Here is a 3,448-nt window from a genome sequence, read left to right as displayed (position 1 = left end):
CATGAGGTAGGACCTTAAGATTTTGCACCAGAGGAGGACTAGCAGCTGCGTTGAACGGGAGAATGTGAAAAGTGTTCATATGTAGTAAAAAACTGAGAAATCCGTCCGTTTTCTTCATTTATTATCGAATCGACTTAAAGCCATATCGTTACATTGGCCGCTCTTCTCTCTGAAACGGTTACATTTATCGTCTGCAAAGCTATGTCGCGTGCTGCGGTATGCGGAGAAACTAACCGCACCATAGTAAAACACAGAAGAAGCTTCTAACTTGATGTAGTAGCCAGTTAGAAGCACTACAATCCAAGATTTATTTATCGATTATTGACTTTTTACCCTTCTTTAGTGCCTTGGACATGATGTAGGACCGTAAGATTTTGCACCAGAGGAGGACTAGCAGCTGCGTTGAACGGGAGAATGTGAAAAGTGTTCATATGTGGTAAAAACCTGAGAAATCCGTCCGTTTTCTTCATTTATTATCGAATCGACTTAAAGCCAGATCGTTACATTGGCCGCTCTTCTCTCTGAGACGGTTACATTTATCGTCTGCAAAGCTATGTCGCGTGCTGCGGTTTGCGGAGAAACTAACCGCACCATAGTAGAACACAGAAGAAGCTTCTAACTTGATGTAATAGCCAGTTAGAAGCAGTAAATCCAAGATTTATTTATCGATTATTGACTTTTTACCTTTCTTTAGTGCCTTGGACATGAGGTAGGACCTTAAGATTTTGTACCAGAGGAGGACTAGCAGCTGCGTTGAACGGGAGAATGTGAAAAGTGTTCATATGTAGTAAAAACCTGAGAAATCCGTCCGTTTTCTTCATTTATTATCGAATCGACTTAAAGCCATATCGTTACATTGGCCGCTCTTCTCTCTGAAACGGTTACATTTATCGTCTGCAAAGCTATGTCGCGTGCTGCGGTATGCAGAGACACTAAAAGCAAAATAGTAGAACACAGAAGATGCTTCTAAGTTGATGTTATAGCCAGTTAGAAGCAGTACAATCCAAGATTTATTTATCGATTATTGACTTTTTACCCTTCTTTAGTGCCTTGGACATGAGGTAGGACCTTAAGATTTTGCACCAGAGGAGGACTAGCAACTGCGTTGAACGGGAGAATGTGAAAAGTGTTCATATGTAGTAAAAACCTGAGAAATCCGTCCGTTTTCTTCATTTATAATCGAATCGACTTAAAGCCATATCGTTACACTGGCCGCTCTTCTCTCTGAAACGGTTACATTTATCGTCTGCAAAGCTATGTCGCGTGCTGCGGTATGCAGAGAAACTAACCGCACCATAGTAGAACACAGAAGAAGCTTCTAACTTGATGTAATAGCCAGTTAGAAGCAGTAAATCCAAGATTTATTTATCGATTATTGACTTATTACCTTTCTTTATTGCTTTGGACATGAGGTAGGACCTTAAGATTTTGCACCAGAGGAGGACTAGCAGCTGCGTTGAACGGGAGAATGTGAAAAGTGTTCATATGTAGTAAAAACCTGAGAAATCCGTCCGTTTTCTTCATTTATTATCGAATCGACTTAAAGCCAGATCGTTACATTGGCCGCTCTTCTCTCTGAGACGGTTACATTTATCGTCTGCAAAGCTATGTCGCGTGCTCCGGTATGCGGAGAAACTAACCGCACCATAGTAGAACACAGAAGAAGCTTCTAACTTGATGTAATAGCCAGTTAGAAGCAGTACAATCCTAGATTTATTTATCGATTATTGACTTTTTACCTTTCTTTAGTGCCTTGGACATGAGGTAGGACCTTAAGATTTTGCACCAGAGGAGGACTAGCAGCTGCGTTGAACGGGAGAATGTGAAAAGTGTTCATATGTAGTAAAAACCTGAGAAATCCGTCCGTTTTCTTCATTTATTATCGAATCGACTTAAAGCCTGATCGTTACATTGGCCGCTCTTCTCTCTGAAACGGTTACATTTATCGTCTGCAAAGCTATGTCGCGTGCTGCGGTATGCAGAGACACTAAAAGCAAAATAGTAGAACACAGAAGATGCTTCTAAGTTGATGTTATAGCCAGTTAGAAGCAGTACAATCCAAGATTTATTTATCGATTATTGACTTTTTACCCTTCTTTAGTGCCTTGGACATGAGCCACGACCTTAAGATTTTGCACCAGAGGAGGACTAGCAGCTGCGTTGAACGGGAGAATGTGAAAAGTGTTCATAGATAGTAAAAAACTGAGAAATCCGTCCGTTTTCTTCATTTATTATCGAATCGACTTAAAGCCATATCGTTACATTGGCCGCTGTTCTCTCTGGAACGGTTACATTTATCGTCTGCTAAGCTATGTCGCGTGCTGCGGTATGCAGAGACACTAAAAGCAAAATAGTAGAACACAGAAGATGCTTCTAAGTTGATGTTATAGCCAGTTAGAAGCAGTACAATCCAAGATTTATTTATCGATTATTGACTTTTTACCCTTCTTTAGTGCCTTGGACATGAGGTAGGACCTTAAGATTTTGCACCAGAGGAGGACTAGCAACTGCGTTGAACGGGAGAATGTGAAAAGTGTTCATATGTAGTAAAAACCTGAGAAATCCGTCCGTTTTCTTCATTTATAATCGAATCGACTTAAAGCCATATCGTTACATTGGCCGCTCTTCTCTCTGAAACGGTTACATTTATCGTCTGCAAAGCTATGTCGCGTGCTGCGGTATGCAGAGACACTAAAAGCAAAATAGTAGAACACAGAAGATGCTTCTAAGTTGATGTTATAGCCAGTTAGAAGCAGTACAATCCAAGATTTTTTTATCGATTATTGACTTTTTACCCTTCTTTAGTGCCTTGGACATGAGGTAGGACCTTAAGATTTTGCACCAGAGGAGGACTAGCAGCTGCGTTGAACGGGAGAATGTGAAAAGTGTTCATATGTAGTAAAAAACTGAGAAATCCGTCCGTTTTCTTCATTTATTATCGAATCGACTTAAAGCCATATCGTTACATTGGCCGCTCTTCTCTCTGAAACGGTTACATTTATCGTCTGCAAAGCTATGTCGCGTGCTGCGGTATGCGGAGAAGCTAACCGCACCATAGTAAAACACAGAAGAAGCTTCCAACTTGATGTAATAGCCAGTTAGAAGCACTACAATCCAAGATTTATTTATCGATTATTGACTTTTTACCCTTCTTTAGTGCCTTGGACATGATGTAGGACCGTAAGATTTTGCACCAGAGGAGGACTAGCAGCTGCGTTGAACGGGAGAATGTGAAAAGTGTTCATATGTGGTAAAAACCTGAGAAATCCGTCCGTTTTCTTCATTTATTATCGAATCAACTTAAAGCCAGATCGTTACATTGGCCGCTCTTCTCTCTGAGACGGTTACATTTATCGTCTGCAAAGCTATGTCGCGTGCTGCGGTATGCGGAGAAACTAACCGCACCATAGTAGAACACAGAAGAAGCTTCAAACTTGATGTAATAGCC

Source organism: Schistocerca gregaria, unplaced genomic scaffold, assembly GCF_023897955.1.
Source record: "Schistocerca gregaria isolate iqSchGreg1 unplaced genomic scaffold, iqSchGreg1.2 ptg000577l, whole genome shotgun sequence".
NCBI classification, from domain to species: Eukaryota; Metazoa; Arthropoda; class Insecta; order Orthoptera; family Acrididae; genus Schistocerca; species Schistocerca gregaria.
The sequence above is the reverse complement of the archived record's forward strand: the minus strand, read 5'-3'. Positions refer to the sequence as shown.